At 40.6% G+C, this 19,909-nt stretch overlaps 16 non-coding genes across 16 annotated transcripts; all 16 read right to left on the reverse strand.

Moving 5' to 3' along the window:
- Window positions 1-105: 105 nt before the first annotated feature.
- On the reverse strand, window positions 106-177 carry trnah-gug (transfer RNA histidin (anticodon GUG)). Its single transcript has one exon. It is a non-coding gene; the product is annotated as a tRNA-His (tRNA).
- Window positions 178-461: 284 nt separating this feature from the next.
- trnat-agu (transfer RNA threonine (anticodon AGU)) lies at window positions 462-535 on the reverse strand. Its single transcript has one exon. It is a non-coding gene; the product is annotated as a tRNA-Thr (tRNA).
- A 947-nt stretch (window positions 536-1,482) lies between these two features.
- On the reverse strand, window positions 1,483-1,554 carry trnah-gug (transfer RNA histidin (anticodon GUG)). Its single transcript has one exon. It is a non-coding gene; the product is annotated as a tRNA-His (tRNA).
- A 1,305-nt stretch (window positions 1,555-2,859) lies between these two features.
- Window positions 2,860-2,931, reverse strand: trnah-gug (transfer RNA histidin (anticodon GUG)). The gene has a single exon. It is a non-coding gene; the product is annotated as a tRNA-His (tRNA).
- Window positions 2,932-3,215: 284 nt separating this feature from the next.
- trnat-agu (transfer RNA threonine (anticodon AGU)) lies at window positions 3,216-3,289 on the reverse strand. The gene has a single exon. It is a non-coding gene; the product is annotated as a tRNA-Thr (tRNA).
- Window positions 3,290-4,236: 947 nt separating this feature from the next.
- On the reverse strand, window positions 4,237-4,308 carry trnah-gug (transfer RNA histidin (anticodon GUG)). Its single transcript has one exon. It is a non-coding gene; the product is annotated as a tRNA-His (tRNA).
- A 284-nt stretch (window positions 4,309-4,592) lies between these two features.
- On the reverse strand, window positions 4,593-4,666 carry trnat-agu (transfer RNA threonine (anticodon AGU)). The gene has a single exon. It is a non-coding gene; the product is annotated as a tRNA-Thr (tRNA).
- Window positions 4,667-5,968: 1,302 nt separating this feature from the next.
- trnat-agu (transfer RNA threonine (anticodon AGU)) lies at window positions 5,969-6,042 on the reverse strand. The gene has a single exon. It is a non-coding gene; the product is annotated as a tRNA-Thr (tRNA).
- A 947-nt stretch (window positions 6,043-6,989) lies between these two features.
- On the reverse strand, window positions 6,990-7,061 carry trnah-gug (transfer RNA histidin (anticodon GUG)). The gene has a single exon. It is a non-coding gene; the product is annotated as a tRNA-His (tRNA).
- A 284-nt stretch (window positions 7,062-7,345) lies between these two features.
- Window positions 7,346-7,419, reverse strand: trnat-agu (transfer RNA threonine (anticodon AGU)). The gene has a single exon. It is a non-coding gene; the product is annotated as a tRNA-Thr (tRNA).
- A 1,302-nt stretch (window positions 7,420-8,721) lies between these two features.
- On the reverse strand, window positions 8,722-8,795 carry trnat-agu (transfer RNA threonine (anticodon AGU)). The gene has a single exon. It is a non-coding gene; the product is annotated as a tRNA-Thr (tRNA).
- A 1,302-nt stretch (window positions 8,796-10,097) lies between these two features.
- trnat-agu (transfer RNA threonine (anticodon AGU)) lies at window positions 10,098-10,171 on the reverse strand. The gene has a single exon. It is a non-coding gene; the product is annotated as a tRNA-Thr (tRNA).
- A 1,302-nt stretch (window positions 10,172-11,473) lies between these two features.
- On the reverse strand, window positions 11,474-11,547 carry trnat-agu (transfer RNA threonine (anticodon AGU)). The gene has a single exon. It is a non-coding gene; the product is annotated as a tRNA-Thr (tRNA).
- A 2,323-nt stretch (window positions 11,548-13,870) lies between these two features.
- trnah-gug (transfer RNA histidin (anticodon GUG)) lies at window positions 13,871-13,942 on the reverse strand. Its single transcript has one exon. It is a non-coding gene; the product is annotated as a tRNA-His (tRNA).
- Window positions 13,943-15,247: 1,305 nt separating this feature from the next.
- trnah-gug (transfer RNA histidin (anticodon GUG)) lies at window positions 15,248-15,319 on the reverse strand. The gene has a single exon. It is a non-coding gene; the product is annotated as a tRNA-His (tRNA).
- Window positions 15,320-18,000: 2,681 nt separating this feature from the next.
- On the reverse strand, window positions 18,001-18,072 carry trnah-gug (transfer RNA histidin (anticodon GUG)). Its single transcript has one exon. It is a non-coding gene; the product is annotated as a tRNA-His (tRNA).
- Window positions 18,073-19,909: the final 1,837 nt, after the last annotated feature.

The following is a 19,909-nucleotide window of genomic DNA, read 5'->3' on the forward strand; positions in this document are numbered from 1 at the left end:
AATATGGTGGGGAACTTTGTCAAACGGCAGAGTTGCTGAGTTTCTTAGCTTGCATAGCAAGTCTTAACTCATTCAAAAAACAACCCTTCTAAAATTACATTGCAGTGCCGTGACCCGGATTCGAACCGGGGTTGCTGCGACCACAACGCAGAGTACTAACCACTATACGATCACGGCCAGCTACAAGAGCTGGCTTTGTAAAGCCTACATAGGCTGTGAAAGTGATGTGCACAAGCTGGCTAAACTCTTTTCATTTTGGTCTCGATAATGAATAAACTGAAGAAACAGTGGAGCTTTACACAGTCGGTAGATTTTTTCTCATTCAAAAAGTGCCCTTTTTCCGTGACATTGGAATATCTCAATTGCATCCTCCTCACGTCATCTCTAATTCTCTAAACCCATTGGTGAGAAAACCTGAGTGCCCTCCCCTCTGACCTTCTCCACCAATGTGAACAATAAAAAGGTACTGCTGAGATTTGAACTCAGGATCTCCTGTTTACTAGACAGGCACTTTAACCAACTAAGCCACAGCACCCATAAAAGTCACATATGTTGCAGATGTGAACACCCACACCTATTTGAATCAAACCAGTCTCATTAATTTAACCCACATCTCTGTCTAGCAAAATCACATCACAAAAGAGATGTCTTTTACTAATATTGGAAACGATACAGACACCTTCAATTGTCTAGCAACAGGGTTTCTTAAGCTACGTTTTGGGACGCAAAGTGGGCCTGAGCATGTGAGAGGCAGTGTTGCCAAATCCTCAGGAAGGAAAGTAGCTATTGCTGGTCCTAAAAGTAGCTAGAAGTCGCTAAATGACGTCATCACATAATTTTCATAATTGGCCAAGTGGATGTAATTGTGATTGACGCTGTAGGAGAGAGGAATAACGCCTCGGGAGAGACAAAAAGTGAGTAAAAAAACACCCTAAGTATGTTTAGAACTACAATTGAACTTTCTTCTGTCGATTCTTGTCTTTTTTCTGAATACTCACTAAATATAGCGACAAAGTCGCTAAGTTGGCAACACTGGTGAGAGGTGGGTAGCGAGATATCAGTAATCAATGGTAATCACATACTATTTCTTCGTAACTATGATCATTCGAGGACAGTACATTTTTCATTTGGGTCTCGAGATGAATAAACTCAAGAACCTCTGACATGAATTCTTAAACTATGATTTGGGACCCAAAGCGGTTATTAACATGTCATAGGTGGGTCGCGAGATATGAGTGAACATTCAGAATCATATACTATTTCTTCATAATGTTGGTCGTTCGAGGACACTGCATTTCTCATTTGGCTCTCGAGCTTAAAAATTGTAAAAACGTCTGAAACAGCAGATGAATGATTTCGTGTAAGTAATTAACCTACAATATGGTGGGGAACTTTGTCAAACGGCAGAGTTGCTGAGTTTCTTAGCTTGCATAGCAAGTCTTAACTCATTCAAAAAACAACCCTTCTAAAATTACATTGCAGTGCCGTGACCCGGATTCGAACCGGGGTTGCTGCGACCACAACGCAGAGTACTAACCACTATACGATCACGGCCGGCTACAAGAGCTGGCTTTGTAAAGCCTACATAGGCTGTGAAAGTGATGTGCACAAGCTGGCTAAACTCTTTTCATTTTGGTCTCGATAATGAATAAACTGAAGAAACAGTGGAGCTTTACACAGTCGGTAGATTTTTTCTCATTCAAAAAGTGCCCTTTTTCCGTGACATTGGAATATCTCAATTGCATCCTCCTCACGTCATCTCTAATTCTCTAAACCCATTGGTGAGAAAACCTGAGTGCCCTCCCCTCTGACCTTCTCCACCAATGTGAACAATAAAAAGATACTGCTGAGATTTGAACTCAGGATCTCCTGTTTACTAGACAGGCACTTTAACCAACTAAGCCACAGCACCCATAAAAGTCACATATGTTGCAGATGTGAACACCCACACCTATTTGAATCAAACCAGTCTCATTAATTTAACCCACATCTCTGTCTAGCAAAATCACATCACAAAAGAGATGTCTTTTACTAATATTGGAAACGATACAGACACCTTCAATTGTCTAGCAACAGGGTTTCTTAAGCTACGTTTTGGGACGCAAAGTGGGCCTGAGCATGTGAGAGGCAGTGTTGCCAAATCCTCAGGAAGGAAAGTAGCTATTGCTGGTCCTAAAAGTAGCTAGAAGTCGCTAAATGACGTCATCACATAATTTTCATAATTGGCCAAGTGGATGTAATTGTGATTGACGCTGTAGGAGAGAGGAATAACGCCTCGGGAGAGACAAAAAGTGAGTAAAAAAACACCCTAAGTATGTTTAGAACTACAATTGAACTTTCTTCTGTCGATTCTTGTCTTTTTTCTGAATACTCACTAAATACAGCGACAAAGTCGCTAAGTTGGCAACACTGGTGAGAGGTGGGTAGCGAGATATCAGTAATCAATGGTAATCACATACTATTTCTTCGTAACTATGATCATTCGAGGACAGTACATTTTTCATTTGGGTCTCGAGCTGAATAAACTCAAGAACCTCTGACATGAATTCTTAAACTATGATTTGGGACCCAAAGCGGTTATTAACATGTCATAGGTGGGTCGCGAGATATGAGTGAACATTCAGAATCATATACTATTTCTTCATAATGTTGGTCGTTCGAGGACACTGCATTTCTCATTTGGCTCTCGAGCTTAAAAATGGTAAAAACGTCTGAAACAGCAGATGAATGATTTCGTGTAAGTAATTAACCTACAATATGGTGGGGAACTTTGTCAAACGGCAGAGTTGCTGAGTTTCTTAGCTTGCATAGCAAGTCTTAACTCATTCAAAAAACAACCCTTCTAAAATTACATTGCAGTGCCGTGACCCGGATTCGAACCGGGGTTGCTGCGACCACAACGCAGAGTACTAACCACTATACGATCACGGCCGGCTACAAGAGCTGGCTTTGTAAAGCCTACATAGGCTGTGAAAGTGATGTGCACAAGCTGGCTAAACTCTTTTCATTTTGGTCTCGATAATGAATAAACTGAAGAAACAGTGGAGCTTTACACAGTCGGTAGGTTTTTTCTCATTCAAAAAGTGCCCTTTTTCCGTGACATTGGAATATCTCAATTGCATCCTCCTCACGTCATCTCTAATTCTCTAAACCCATTGGTGAGAAAACCTGAGTGCCCTCCCCTCTGACCTTCTCCACCAATGTGAACAATAAAAAGGTACTGCTGAGATTTGAACTCAGGATCTCCTGTTTACTAGACAGGCACTTTAACCAACTAAGCCACAGCACCCATAAAAGTGATATATGTTGCAGATGTGAACACCCACACCTATTTGAATCAAACCAGTCTCATTAATTTAACCCACATCTCTGTCTAGCAAAATCACATCACAAAAGAGATGTCTTTTACTAATATTGGAAACGATACAGACACCTTCAATTGTCTAGCAACAGGGTTTCTTAAGCTACGTTTTGGGACGCAAAGTGGGCCTGAGCATGTGAGAGGCAGTGTTGCCAAATCCTCAGGAAGGAAAGTAGCTATTGCTGGTCCTAAAAGTAGCTAGAAGTCGCTAAATGACGTCATCACATAATTTTCATAATTGGCCAAGTGGATGTAATTGTGATTGACGCTGTAGGAGAGAGGAATAACGCCTCGGGAGAGACAAAAAGTGAGTAAAAAAACACCCTAAGTATGTTTAGAACTACAATTGAACTTTCTTCTGTCGATTCTTGTCTTTTTTCTGAATACTCACTAAATATAGCGACAAAGTCGCTAAGTTGGCAACACTGGTGAGAGGTGGGTAGCGAGATATCAGTAATCAATGGTAATCACATACTATTTCTTCGTAACTATGATCATTCGAGGACAGTACATTTTTCATTTGGGTCTCGAGATGAATAAACTCAAGAACCTCTGACATGAATTCTTAAACTATGATTTGGGACCCAAAGCGGTTATTAACATGTCATAGGTGGGTCGCGAGATATGAGTGAACATTCAGAATCATATACTATTTCTTCATAATGTTGGTCGTTCGAGGACACTGCATTTCTCATTTGGCTCTCGAGCTTAAAAATGGTAAAAACGTCTGAAACAGCAGATGAATGATTTCGTGTAAGTAATTAACCTACAATATGGTGGGGAACTTTGTCAAACGGCAGAGTTGCTGAGTTTCTTAGCTTGCATAGCAAGTCTTAACTCATTCAAAAAACAACCCTTCTAAAATTACATTGCAGTGCCGTGACCCGGATTCGAACCGGGGTTGCTGCGACCACAACGCAGAGTACTAACCACTATACGATCACGGCCGGCTACAAGAGCTGGCTTTGTAAAGCCTACATAGGCTGTGAAAGTGATGTGCACAAGCTGGCTAAACTCTTTTCATTTTGGTCTCGATAATGAATAAACTGAAGAAACAGTGGAGCTTTACACAGTCGGTAGGTTTTTTCTCATTCAAAAAGTGCCCTTTTTCCGTGACATTGGAATATCTCAATTGCATCCTCCTCACGTCATCTCTAATTCTCTAAACCCATTGGTGAGAAAACCTGAGTGCCCTCCCCTCTGACCTTCTCCACCAATGTGAACAATAAAAAGGTACTGCTGAGATTTGAACTCAGGATCTCCTGTTTACTAGACAGGCACTTTAACCAACTAAGCCACAGCACCCATAAAAGTCATATATGTTGCAGATGTGAACACCCACACCTATTTGAATCAAACCAGTCTCATTAATTTAACCCACATCTCTGTCTAGCAAAATCACATCACAAAAGAGATGTCTTTTACTAATATTGGAAATGATACAGACACCTTCAATTGTCTAGCAACAGGGTTTCTTAAGCTACATTTTGGGACGCAAAGTGGGCCTGAGCATGTGAGAGGCAGTGTTGCCAAATCCTCAGGAAGGAAAGTAGCTATTGCTGGTCCTAAAAGTAGCTAGAAGTCGCTAAATGACGTCATCACATCATTTTCATAATTGGCCAAGTGGATGTAATTGTGATTGATGCTGTAGGAGAGAGGAATAACGTCTCGGGAGAGACAGAAAGTGAGTAAAAAACACCCTAAGTATGTTTAGAACTACAATTGAACTTTCTTCTGTCGATTCTTGTCTTTTTTCTGAATACTCACTAAATATAGCGACAAAGTCGCTAAGTTGGCAACACTGGTGAGAGGTGGGTAGCGAGATATCAGTAATCAATGGTAATCACATACTATTTCTTCGTAACTATGATCATTCGAGGACAGTACATTTTTCATTTGGGTCTCGAGATGAATAAACTCAAGAACCTCTGACATGAATTCTTAAACTATGATTTGGGACCCAAAGCGGTTATTAACATGTCATAGGTGGGTCGCGAGATATGAGTGAACATTCAGAATCATACACTATTTCTTCATAATGTTGGTCGTTCGAGGACACTGCATTTCTCATTTGGCTCTCGAGCTTAAAAATGGTAAAAACGTCTGAAACAGCAGATGAATCATTTCGTGTAAGTAATTAACCTACAATATGGTGGGGAACTTTGTCAAACGGCAGAGTTGCTGAGTTTCTTAGCTTGCATAGTAAGTCTTAACTCATTCAAAAAACAACCCTTCTAAAATTTAATTGCAGTGCCGTGACCCGGATTCGAACCTGGGTTGCTGCGACCACAACGCAGAGTACTAACCACTATACGATCACGGCCGGCTACAAGAGCTGGCTTTGTAAAGCCTACATAGGCTGTGAAAGTGATGTGCACAAGCTGGCTAAACTCTTTTCATTTTGGTCTCGATAATGAATAAACTGAAGAAACAGTGGAGCTTTACACAGTCGGTAGGTTTTTTCTCATTCAAAAAGTGCCCTTTTTCCGTGACATTGGAATATCTCAATTGCATCCTCCTCACGTCATCTCTAATTCTCTAAACCCATTGGTGAGAAAACCTGAGTGCCCTCCCCTCTGACCTTCTCCACCAATGTGAACAATAAAAAGGTACTGCTGAGATTTGAACTCAGGATCTCCTGTTTACTAGACAGGCACTTTAACCAACTAAGCCACAGCACCCATAAAAGTCATATATGTTGCAGATGTGAACACCCACACCTATTTGAATCAAACCAGTCTCATTAATTTAACCCACATCTCTGTCTAGCAAAATCACATCACAAAAGAGATGTCTTTTACTAATATTGGAAACGATACAGACACCTTCAATTGTCTAGCAACAGGGTTTCTTAAGCTACGTTTTGGGACGCAAAGTGGGCCTGAGCATGTGAGAGGCAGTGTTGCCAAATCCTCAGGAAGGAAAGTAGCTATTGCTGGTCCTAAAAGTAGCTAGAAGTCGCTAAATGACGTCATCACATAATTTTCATAATTGGCCAAGTGGATGTAATTGTGATTGACGCTGTAGGAGAGAGGAATAACGCCTCGGGAGAGACAAAAAGTGAGTAAAAAAACACCCTAAGTATGTTTAGAACTACAATTGAACTTTCTTCTGTCGATTCTTGTCTTTTTTCTGAATACTCACTAAATATAGCGACAAAGTCGCTAAGTTGGCAACACTGGTGAGAGGTGGGTAGCGAGATATCAGTAATCAATGGTAATCACATACTATTTCTTCGTAACTATGATCATTCGAGGACAGTACATTTTTCATTTGGGTCTCGAGATGAATAAACTCAAGAACCTCTGACATGAATTCTTAAACTATGATTTGGGACCCAAAGCGGTTATTAACATGTCATAGGTGGGTCGCGAGATATGAGTGAACATTCAGAATCATATACTATTTCTTCATAATGTTGGTCGTTCGAGGACACTGCATTTCTCATTTGGCTCTCGAGCTTAAAAATGGTAAAAACGTCTGAAACAGCAGATGAATGATTTCGTGTAAGTAATTAACCTACAATATGGTGGGGAACTTTGTCAAACGGCAGAGTTGCTGAGTTTCTTAGCTTGCATAGCAAGTCTTAACTCATTCAAAAAACAACCCTTCTAAAATTACATTGCAGTGCCGTGACCCGGATTCGAACCGGGGTTGCTGCGACCACAACGCAGAGTACTAACCACTATACGATCACGGCCGGCTACAAGAGCTGGCTTTGTAAAGCCTACATAGGCTGTGAAAGTGATGTGCACAAGCTGGCTAAACTCTTTTCATTTTGGTCTCGATAATGAATAAACTGAAGAAACAGTGGAGCTTTACACAGTCGGTAGGTTTTTTCTCATTCAAAAAGTGCCCTTTTTCCGTGACATTGGAATATCTCAATTGCATCCTCCTCACGTCATCTCTAATTCTCTAAACCCATTGGTGAGAAAACCTGAGTGCCCTCCCCTCTGACCTTCTCCACCAATGTGAACAATAAAAAGGTACTGCTGAGATTTGAACTCAGGATCTCCTGTTTACTAGACAGGCACTTTAACCAACTAAGCCACAGCACCCATAAAAGTCATATATGTTGCAGATGTGAACACCCACACCTATTTGAATCAAACCAGTCTCATTAATTTAACCCACATCTCTGTCTAGCAAAATCACATCACAAAAGAGATGTATTTTACTAATATTGGAAATGATACAGACACCTTCAATTGTCTAGCAACAGGGTTTCTTAAGCTACATTTTGGGACGCAAAGTGGGCCTGAGCATGTGAGAGGCAGTGTTGCCAAATCCTCAGGAAGGAAAGTAGCTATTGCTGGTCCTAAAAGTAGCTAGAAGTCGCTAAATGACGTCATCACATCATTTTCATAATTGGCCAAGTGGATGTAATTGTGATTGATGCTGTAGGAGAGAGGAATAACGTCTCGGGAGAGACAGAAAGTGAGTAAAAAACACCCTAAGTATGTTTAGAACTACAATTGAACTTTCTTCTGTCGATTCTTGTCTTTTTTCTGAATACTCACTAAATATAGCGACAAAGTCGCTAAGTTGGCAACACTGGTGAGAGGTGGGTAGCGAGATATCAGTAATCAATGGTAATCACATACTATTTCTTCGTAACTATGATCATTCGAGGACAGTACATTTTTCATTTGGGTCTCGAGATGAATAAACTCAAGAACCTCTGACATGAATTCTTAAACTATGATTTGGGACCCAAAGCGGTTATTAACATGTCATAGGTGGGTCGCGAGATATGAGTGAACATTCAGAATCATACACTATTTCTTCATAATGTTGGTCGTTCGAGGACACTGCATTTCTCATTTGGCTCTCGAGCTTAAAAATGGTAAAAACGTCTGAAACAGCAGATGAATCATTTCGTGTAAGTAATTAACCTACAATATGGTGGGGAACTTTGTCAAACGGCAGAGTTGCTGAGTTTCTTAGCTTGCATAGTAAGTCTTAACTCATTCAAAAAACAACCCTTCTAAAATTTAATTGCAGTGCCGTGACCCGGATTCGAACCTGGGTTGCTGCGACCACAACGCAGAGTACTAACCACTATACGATCACGGCCGGCTACAAGAGCTGGCTTTGTAAAGCCTACATAGGCTGTGAAAGTGATGTGCACAAGCTGGCTAAACTCTTTTCATTTTGGTCTCGATAATGAATAAACTGAAGAAACAGTGGAGCTTTACACAGTCGGTAGGTTTTTTCTCATTCAAAAAGTGCCCTTTTTCCGTGACATTGGAATATCTCAATTGCATCCTCCTCACGTCATCTCTAATTCTCTAAACCCATTGGTGAGAAAACCTGAGTGCCCTCCCCTCTGACCTTCTCCACCAATGTGAACAATAAAAAGGTACTGCTGAGATTTGAACTCAGGATCTCCTGTTTACTAGACAGGCACTTTAACCAACTAAGCCACAGCACCCATAAAAGTCATATATGTTGCATATGTGAACACCCACACCTATTTGAATCAAACCAGTCTCATTAATTTAACCCACATCTCTGTCTAGCAAAATCACATCACAAAAGAGATGTCTTTTACTAATATTGGAAATGATACAGACACCTTCAATTGTCTAGCAACAGGGTTTCTTAAGCTACATTTTGGGACGCAAAGTGGGCCTGAGCATGTGAGAGGCAGTGTTGCCAAATCCTCAGGAAGGAAAGTAGCTATTGCTGGTCCTAAAAGTAGCTAGAAGTCGCTAAATGACGTCATCACATCATTTTCATAATTGGCCAAGTGGATGTAATTGTGATTGATGCTGTAGGAGAGAGGAATAACGTCTCGGGAGAGACAGAAAGTGAGTAAAAAACACCCTAAGTATGTTTAGAACTACAATTGAACTTTCTTCTGTCGATTCTTGTCTTTTTTCTGAATACTCACTAAATATAGCGACAAAGTCGCTAAGTTGGCAACACTGGTGAGAGGTGGGTAGCGAGATATCAGTAATCAATGGTAATCACATACTATTTCTTCGTAACTATGATCATTCGAGGACAGTACATTTTTCATTTGGGTCTCGAGATGAATAAACTCAAGAACCTCTGACATGAATTCTTAAACTATGATTTGGGACCCAAAGCGGTTATTAACATGTCATAGGTGGGTCGCGAGATATGAGTGAACATTCAGAATCATACACTATTTCTTCATAATGTTGGTCGTTCGAGGACACTGCATTTCTTATTTGGCTCTCGAGCTTAAAAATGGTAAAAACGTCTGAAACAGCAGATGAATCATTTCGTGTAAGTAATTAACCTACAATATGGTGGGGAACTTTGTCAAACGGCAGAGTTGCTGAGTTTCTTAGCTTGCATAGTAAGTCTTAACTCATTCAAAAAACAACCCTTCTAAAATTTAATTGCAGTGCCGTGACCCGGATTCGAACCTGGGTTGCTGCGACCACAACGCAGAGTACTAACCACTATACGATCACGGCCGGCTACAAGAGCTGGCTTTGTAAAGCCTACATAGGCTGTGAAAGTGATGTGCACAAGCTGGCTAAACTCTTTTCATTTTGGTCTCGATAATGAATAAACTGAAGAAACAGTGGAGCTTTACACAGTCGGTAGGTTTTTTCTCATTCAAAAAGTGCCCTTTTTCCGTGACATTGGAATATCTCAATTGCATCCTCCTCACGTCATCTCTAATTCTCTAAACCCATTGGTGAGAAAACCTGAGTGCCCTCCCCTCTGACCTTCTCCACCAATGTGAACAATAAAAAGGTACTGCTGAGATTTGAACTCAGGATCTCCTGTTTACTAGACAGGCACTTTAACCAACTAAGCCACAGCACCCATAAAAGTCATATATGTTGCAGATGTGAACACCCACACCTATTTGAATCAAACCAGTCTCATTAATTTAACCCACATCTCTGTCTAGCAAAATCACATCACAAAAGAGATGTCTTTTACTAATATTGGAAATGATACAGACACCTTCAATTGTCTAGCAACAGGGTTTCTTAAGCTACGTTTTGGGACGCAAAGTGGGCCTGAGCATGTGAGAGGCAGTGTTGCCAAATCCTCAGGAAGGAAAGTAGCTATTGCTGGTCCTAAAAGTAGCTAGAAGTCGCTAAATGACGTCATCACATCATTTTCATAATTGGCCAAGTGGATGTAATTGTGATTGATGCTGTAGGAGAGAGGAATAACGTCTCGGGAGAGACAGAAAGTGAGTAAAAAACACCCTAAGTATGTTTAGAACTACAATTGAACTTTCTTCTGTCGATTCTTGTCTTTTTTCTGAATACTCACTAAATATAGCGACAAAGTCGCTAAGTTGGCAACACTGGTGAGAGGTGGGTAGCGAGATATCAGTAATCAATGGTAATCACATACTATTTCTTCGTAACTATGATCATTCGAGGACAGTACATTTTTCATTTGGGTCTCGAGATGAATAAACTCAAGAACCTCTGACATGAATTCTTAAACTATGATTTGGGACCCAAAGCGGTTATTAACATGTCATAGGTGGGTCGCGAGATATGAGTGAACATTCAGAATCATACACTATTTCTTCATAATGTTGGTCGTTCGAGGACACTGCATTTCTCATTTGGCTCTCGAGCTTAAAAATGGTAAAAACGTCTGAAACAGCAGATGAATCATTTCGTGTAAGTAATTAACCTACAATATGGTGGGGAACTTTGTCAAACGGCAGAGTTGCTGAGTTTCTTAGCTTGCATAGTAAGTCTTAACTCATTCAAAAAACAACCCTTCTAAAATTTAATTGCAGTGCCGTGACCCGGATTCGAACCTGGGTTGCTGCGACCACAACGCAGAGTACTAACCACTATACGATCACGGCCGGCTACAAGAGCTGGCTTTGTAAAGCCTACATAGGCTGTGAAAGTGATGTGCACAAGCTGGCTAAACTCTTTTCATTTTGGTCTCGATAATGAATAAACTGAAGAAACAGTGGAGCTTTACACAGTCGGTAGGTTTTTTCTCATTCAAAAAGTGCCCTTTTTCCGTGACATTGGAATATCTCAATTGCATCCTCCTCACGTCATCTCTAATTCTCTAAACCCATTGGTGAGAAAACCTGAGTGCCCTCCCCTCTGACCTTCTCCACCAATGTGAACAATAAAAAGGTACTGCTGAGATTTGAACTCAGGATCTCCTGTTTACTAGACAGGCACTTTAACCAACTAAGCCACAGCACCCATAAAAGTCATATATGTTGCAGATGTGAACACCCACACCTATTTGAATCAAACCAGTCTCATTAATTTAACCCACATCTCTGTCTAGCAAAATCACATCACAAAAGAGATGTCTTTTACTAATATTGGAAATGATACAGACACCTTCAATTGTCTAGCAACAGGGTTTCTTAAGCTACGTTTTGGGACGCAAAGTGGGCCTGAGCATGTGAGAGGCAGTGTTGCCAAATCCTCAGGAAGGAAAGTAGCTATTGCTGGTCCTAAAAGTAGCTAGAAGTCGCTAAATGACGTCATCACATCATTTTCATAATTGGCCAAGTGGATGTAATTGTGATTGATGCTGTAGGAGAGAGGAATAACGTCTCGGGAGAGACAGAAAGTGAGTAAAAAACACCCTAAGTATGTTTAGAACTACAATTGAACTTTCTTCTGTCGATTCTTGTCTTTTTTCTGAATACTCACTAAATATAGCGACAAAGTCGCTAAGTTGGCAACACTGGTGAGAGGTGGGTAGCGAGATATCAGTAATCAATGGTAATCACATACTATTTCTTCGTAACTATGATCATTCGAGGACAGTACATTTTTCATTTGGGTCTCGAGATGAATAAACTCAAGAACCTCTGACATGAATTCTTAAACTATGATTTGGGACCCAAAGCGGTTATTAACATGTCATAGGTGGGTCGCGAGATATGAGTGAACATTCAGAATCATACACTATTTCTTCATAATGTTGGTCGTTCGAGGACACTGCATTTCTCATTTGGCTCTCGAGCTTAAAAATGGTAAAAACGTCTGAAACAGCAGATGAATCATTTCGTGTAAGTAATTAACCTACAATATGGTGGGGAACTTTGTCAAACGGCAGAGTTGCTGAGTTTCTTAGCTTGCATAGTAAGTCTTAACTCATTCAAAAAACAACCCTTCTAAAATTTAATTGCAGTGCCGTGACCCGGATTCGAACCTGGGTTGCTGCGACCACAACGCAGAGTACTAACCACTATACGATCACGGCCGGCTACAAGAGCTGGCTTTGTAAAGCCTACATAGGCTGTGAAAGTGATGTGCACAAGCTGGCTAAACTCTTTTCATTTTGGTCTCGATAATGAATAAACTGAAGAAACAGTGGAGCTTTACACAGTCGGTAGGTTTTTTCTCATTCAAAAAGTGCCCTTTTTCCGTGACATTGGAATATCTCAAATGCATCCTCCTCACGTCATCTCTAATTCTCTAAACCCATTGGTGAGAAAACCTGAGTGCCCTCCCCTCTGACCTTCTCCACCAATGTGAACAATAAAAAGGTACTGCTGAGATTTGAACTCAGGATCTCCTGTTTACTAGACAGGCACTTTAACCAACTAAGCCACAGCACCCATAAAAGTCATATATGTTGCAGATGTGAACACCCACACCTATTTGAATCAAACCAGTCTCATTAATTTAACCCACATCTCTGTCTAGCAAAATCACATCACAAAAGAGATGTCTTTTACTAATATTGGAAACGATACAGACACCTTCAATTGTCTAGCAACAGGGTTTCTTAAGCTACGTTTTGGGACGCAAAGTGGGCCTGAGCATGTGAGAGGCAGTGTTGCCAAATCCTCAGGAAGGAAAGTCGCTATTGCTGGTCCTAAAAGTAGCTAGAAGTCGCTAAATGACGTCATCACATAATTTTCATAATTGGCCAAGTGGATGTAATTGTGATTGACGCTGTAGGAGAGAGGAATAACGCCTCGGGAGAGACAAAAAGTGAGTAAAAAAACACCCTAAGTATGTTTAGAACTACAATTGAACTTTCTTCTGTCGATTCTTGTCTTTTTTCTGAATACTCACTAAATATAGCGACAAAGTCGCTAAGTTGGCAACACTGGTGAGAGGTGGGTAGCGAGATATCAGTAATCAATGGTAATCACATACTATTTCTTCGTAACTATGATCATTCGAGGACAGTACATTTTTCATTTGGGTCTCGAGATGAATAAACTCAAGAACCTCTGACATTAATTCTTAAACTATGATTTGGGACCCAAAGCGGTTATTAACATGTCATAGGTGGGTCGCGAGATATGAGTGAACATTCAGAATCATATACTATTTCTTCATAATGTTGGTCGTTCGAGGACACTGCATTTCTCATTTGGCTCTCGAGCTTAAAAATGGTAAAAACGTCTGAAACAGCAGATGAATGATTTCGTGTAAGTAATTAACCTACAATATGGTGGGGAACTTTGTCAAACGGCAGAGTTGCTGAGTTTCTTAGCTTGCATAGCAAGTCTTAACTCATTCAAAAAACAACCCTTCTAAAATTACATTGCAGTGCCGTGACCCGGATTCGAACCGGGGTTGCTGCGACCACAACGCAGAGTACTAACCACTATACGATCACGGCCGGCTACAAGAGCTGGCTTTGTAAAGCCTACATAGGCTGTGAAAGTGATGTGCACAAGCTGGCTAAACTCTTTTCATTTTGGTCTCGATAATGAATAAACTGAAGAAACAGTGGAGCTTTACACAGTCGGTAGGTTTTTTCTCATTCAAAAAGTGCCCTTTTTCCGTGACATTGGAATATCTCAATTGCATCCTCCTCACGTCATCTCTAATTCTCTAAACCCATTGGTGAGAAAACCTGAGTGCCCTCCCCTCTGACCTTCTCCACCAATGTGAACAATAAAAAGGTACTGCTGAGATTTGAACTCAGGATCTCCTGTTTACTAGACAGGCACTTTAACCAACTAAGCCACAGCACCCATAAAAGTCATATATGTTGCAGATGTGAACACCCACACCTATTTGAATCAAACCAGTCTCATTAATTTAACCCACATCTCTGTCTAGCAAAATCACATCACAAAAGAGATGTCTTTTACTAATATTGGAAACGATACAGACACCTTCAATTGTCTAGCAACAGGGTTTCTTAAGCTACGTTTTGGGACGCAAAGTGGGCCTGAGCATGTGAGAGGCAGTGTTGCCAAATCCTCAGGAAGGAAAGTAGCTATTGCTGGTCCTAAAAGTAGCTAGAAGTTGCTAAATGACGTCATCACATAATTTTCATAATTGGCCAAGTGGATGTAATTGTGATTGATGCTGTAGGAGAGAGGAATAACGCCTCGGGAGAGACAAAAAGTGAGTAAAAAAACACCCTAAGTATGTTTAGAACTACAATTGAACTTTCTTCTGTCGATTCTTGTCTTTTTTCTGAATACTCACTAAATATAGCGACAAAGTCGCTAAGTTGGCAACACTGGTGAGAGGTGGGTAGCGAGATATCAGTAATCAATGGTAATCACATACTATTTCTTCGTAACTATGATCATTCGAGGACAGTACATTTTTCATTTGGGTCTCGAGATGAATAAACTCAAGAACCTCTGACATGAATTCTTAAACTATGATTTGGGACCCAAAGCGGTTATTAACATGTCATAGGTGGGTCGCGAGATATGAGTGAACATTCAGAATCATATACTATTTCTTCATAATGTTGGTCGTTCGAGGACATTGCATTTCTCATTTGGCTCTCGAGCTTAAAAATGGTAAAAACGTCTGAAACAGCATATTAATGATTTCGTGTAAGTAATTAACCTACAATATGGTGGGGAACTTTGTCAAACGGCAGAGTTGCTGAGTTTCTTAGCTTGCATAGCAAGTCTTCACTCATTCAAAAAACAACCCTTCTAAAATTACATTGCAGTGCCGTGACCCGGATTCGAACCGGGGTTGCTGCGACCACAACGCAGAGTACTAACCACTATACGATCACGGCCGGCTACAAGAGCTGGCTTTGTAAAGCCTACATAGGCTGTGAAAGTGATGTGCACAAGCTGGCTAAACTCTTTTCATTTTGGTCTCGATAATGAATAAACTGAAGAAACAGTGGAGCTTTACACAGTCGGTAGGTTTTTTCTCATTCAAAAAGTGCCCTTTTTCCGTGACATTGGAATATCTCAATTGCATCCTCCTCACGTCATCTCTAATTCTCTAAACCCATTGGTGAGAAAACCTGAGTGCCCTCCCCTCTGACCTTCTCCACCAATGTGAACAATAAAAAGGTACTGCTGAGATTTGAACTCAGGATCTCCTGTTTACTAGACAGGCACTTTAACCAACTAAGCCACAGCACCCATAAAAGTCATATATGTTGCAGATGTGAACACCCACACCTATTTGAATCAAACCAGTCTCATTAATTTAACCCACATCTCTGTCTAGCAAAATCACATCACAAAAGAGATGTCTTTTACTAATATTGGAAACGATACAGACACCTTCAATTGTCTAGCAACAGGGTTTCTTAAGCTACGTTTTGGGACGCAAAGTGGGCCTGAGCATGTGAGAGGCAGTGTTGCCAAATCCTCAGGAAGGAAAGTAGCTATTGCTGGTCCTAAAAGTAGCTAGAAGTCGCTAAATGACGTCATCACATAATTTTCATAATTGGCCAAGTGGATGTAATTGTGATTGACGCTGTAGGAGAGAGGAATAACGCCTCGGGAGAGACAAAAAGTGAGTGAAAAAACACCCTAAGTATGTTTAGAACTACAATTGAACTTTCTTCTGTCGATTCTTGTCTTTTTTCTGAATACTCACTAAATATAGCGACAAAGTCGCTAAGTTGGCAACACTGGTGAGAGGTGGGTAGCGAGATATCAGTAATCAATGGTAATCACATACTATTTCTTTGTAACTATGATCATTCGAGGACAGTACATTTTTCATTTGGGTCTCGAGATGAATAAACTCAAGAACCTCTGACATGAATTCTTAAACTATGATTTGGGACCCAAAGCGGTTATTAACATGTCATAGGTGGGTCGCGAGATATGAGTGAACATTCAGAATCATATACTATTTCTTCATAATGTTGGTCGTTCGAGGACACTGCATTTCTCATTTGGCTCTCGAGCTTAAAAATGGTAAAAACGTCTGAAACAGCAGATGAATGATTTCGTGTAAGTAATTAACCTACAATATGGTGGGGAACTTTGTCAAACGGCAGAGTTGCTGAGTTTCTTAGCTTGCATAGCAAGTCTTAACTCATTCAAAAAACAACCCTTCTAAAATTACATTGCAGTGCAGTGACCCAGATTCGAACCGGGGTTGCTGCGACCACAACGCAGAGTACTAACCACTATACGATCACGGCCGGCTACAAGAGCTGGCTTTGTAAAGCCTACATAGGCTGTGAAAGTGATGTGCACAAGCTGGCTAAACTCTTTTCATTTTGGTCTCGATAATGAATAAACTGAAGAAACAGTGGAGCTTTACACAGTCGGTAGGTTTTTTCTCATTCAAAAAGTGCCCTTTTTCCGTGACATTGGAATATCTCAATTGCATCCTCCTCACGTCATCTCTAATTCTCTAAACCCATTGGTGAGAAAACCTGAGTGCCCTCCCCTCTGACCTTCTCCACTAATGTGAACAATAAAAAGGTACTGCTGAGATTTGAACTCAGGATCTCCTGTTTACTAGACAGGTACTTTAACCAACTAAGCCACAGCACCCATAAAAGTCATATATGTTGCAGATGTGAACACCCACACCTATTTGAATCAAACCAGTCTCATTAATTTAACCCACATCTCTGTATAGCAAAATCACATCACAAAAGAGATGTCTTTTACTAATATTGGAAACGATACAGACACCTTCAATTGTCTAGCAACAGGGTTTCTTAAGCTACGTTTTGGGACGCAAAGTGGGCCTGAGCATGTGAGAGGCAGTGTTGCCAAATCCTCAGGAAGGAAAGTAGCTATTGCTGGTCCTAAAAGTAGCTAGAAGTCGCTAAATGACGTCATCACATAATTTTCATAATTGGCCAAGTGGATGTAATTGTGATTGACGCTGTAGGAGAGAGGAATAACGCCTCGGGAGAGACAAAAAGTGAGTAAAAAACACCCTAAGTATGTTTAGAACTACAATTGAACTTTCTTCTGTCGATTCTTGTCTTTTTTCTGAATACTCACTAAATATAGCGACAAAGTCGCTAAGTTGGCAACACTGGTGAGAGGTGGGTAGCGAGATATCAGTAATCAATGGTAATCACATACTATTTCTTCGTAACTATGATCATTCGAGGACAGTACATTTTTCATTTGGGTCTCGAGATGAATAAACTCAAGAACCTCTGACATGAATTCTTAAACTATGATTTGGGACCCAAAGCGGTTATTAACATGTCATAGGTGGGTCGCGAGATATGAGTGAACATTCAGAATCATATACTATTTCTTCATAATGTTGGTCGTTCGAGGACACTGCATTTCTCATTTGGCTCTGGAGCTTAAAAATGGTAAAAACGTCTGAAACAGCAGATGAATCATTTCGTGTAAGTAATTAACCTACAATATGGTGGGGAACTTTGTCAAACGGCAGAGTTGCTGAGTTTCTTAGCTTGCATAGTAAGTCTTAACTCGTTCAAAAAACAACCCTTCTAAAATTACATTGCAGTGCCGTGACCCGGATTCGAACCGGGGTTGCTGCGACCACAACGCAGAGTACTAACCACTATACGATCACGGCCGGCTACAAGAGCTGGCTTTGTAAAGCCTACATAGGCTGTGAAAGTGATGTGCACAAGCTGGCTAAACTCTTTTCATTTTGGTCTCGATAATGAATAAACTGAAGAAACAGTGGAGCTTTACACAGTCGGTAGGTTTTTTCTCATTCAAAAAGTGCCCTTTTTCCGTGACATTGGAATATCTCAATTGCATCCTCCTCACGTCATCTCTAATTCTCTAAACCCATTGGTGAGAAAACCTGAGTGCCCTCCCCTCTGACCTTCTCCACCAATGTGAACAATAAAAAGGTACTGCTGAGATTTGAACTCAGGATCTCCTGTTTACTAGACAGGCACTTTAACCAACTAAGCCACAGCACCCATAAAAGTCATATATGTTGCAGATGTGAACACCCACACCTATTTGAATCAAACCAGTCTCATTAATTTAACCCACATCTCTGTCTAGCAAAATCACATCACAAAAGAGATGTCTTTTACTAATATTGGAAACGATACAGACACCTTCAATTGTCTAGCAACAGGGTTTCTTAAGCTACGTTTTGGGACGCAAAGTGGGCCTGAGCATGTGAGAGGCAGTGTTGCCAAATCCTCAGGAAGGAAAGTAGCTATTGCTGGTCCTAAAAGTAGCTAGAAGTCGCTAAATGACGTCATCACATAATTTTCATAATTGGCCAAGTGGATGTAATTGTGATTGACGCTGTAGGAGAGAGGAATAACGCCTCGGGAGAGACAAAAAGTGAGTGAAAAAACACCCTAAGTATGTTTAGAACTACAATTGAACTTTCTTCTGTCGATTCTTGTCTTTTTTCTGAATACTCACTAAATATAGCGACAAAGTCGCTAAGTTGGCAACACTGGTGAGAGGTGGGTAGCGAGATATCAGTAATCAATGGTAATCACATACTATTTCTTTGTAACTATGATCATTCGAGGACAGTACATTTTTCATTTGGGTCTCGAGATGAATAAACTCAAGAACCTCTGACATGAATTCTTAAACTATGATTTGGGACCCAAAGCGGTTATTAACATGTCATAGGTGGGTCGCGAGATATGAGTGAACATTCAGAATCATATACTATTTCTTCATAATGTTGGTCGTTCGAGGACACTGCATTTCTCATTTGGCTCTCGAGCTTAAAAATGGTAAAAACGTCTGAAACAGCAGATGAATGATTTCGTGTAAGTAATTAACCTACAATATGGTGGGGAACTTTGTCAAACGGCAGAGTTGCTGAGTTTCTTAGCTTGCATAGCAAGTCTTAACTCATTCAAAAAACAACCCTTCTAAAATTACATTGCAGTGCAGTGACCCAGATTCGAACCGGGGTTGCTGCGACCACAACGCAGAGTACTAACCACTATACGATCACGGCCGGCTACAAGAGCTGGCTTTGTAAAGCCTACATAGGCTGTGAAAGTGATGTGCACAAGCTGGCTAAACTCTTTTCATTTTGGTCTCGATAATGAATAAACTGAAGAAACAGTGGAGCTTTACACAGTCGGTAGGTTTTTTCTCATTCAAAAAGTGCCCTTTTTCCGTGACATTGGAATATCTCAATTGCATCCTCCTCACGTCATCTCTAATTCTCTAAACCCATTGGTGAGAAAACCTGAGTGCCCTCCCCTCTGACCTTCTCCACTAATGTGAACAATAAAAAGGTACTGCTGAGATTTGAACTCAGGATCTCCTGTTTACTAGACAGGTACTTTAACCAACTAAGCCACAGCACCCATAAAAGTCATATATGTTGCAGATGTGAACACCCACACCTATTTGAATCAAACCAGTCTCATTAATTTAACCCACATCTCTGTATAGCAAAATCACATCAC

Source organism: Oncorhynchus mykiss, chromosome 16, assembly GCF_057628025.1.
Source record: "Oncorhynchus mykiss isolate SJ-2025 chromosome 16, ASM5762802v1, whole genome shotgun sequence".
Taxonomy (NCBI): domain Eukaryota; kingdom Metazoa; phylum Chordata; class Actinopteri; order Salmoniformes; family Salmonidae; genus Oncorhynchus; species Oncorhynchus mykiss.